The following is a 219-nucleotide window of genomic DNA, read 5'->3' on the forward strand; positions in this document are numbered from 1 at the left end:
AAGCAAAAAAATGGACATATCAGTGGAAAAATATTTTTACAGTAATCATTAATTCACTATTATATTTTTACCTCAAGGACCAGCCTTGAAGTTAACAATACTTATACAAAATGTACCATGACATATGTGATTGATAAAATATAAATCTCTGGCAATATGGTATGTTTGTATTCTGCTATGGCACTATTGACTGCTGAATGCCTCCAAGATAGTCACTCA

Source organism: Penaeus monodon, chromosome 21 (genome assembly GCF_015228065.2).
Source record: "Penaeus monodon isolate SGIC_2016 chromosome 21, NSTDA_Pmon_1, whole genome shotgun sequence".
Classification (NCBI taxonomy): Eukaryota; Metazoa; Arthropoda; class Malacostraca; order Decapoda; family Penaeidae; genus Penaeus; species Penaeus monodon.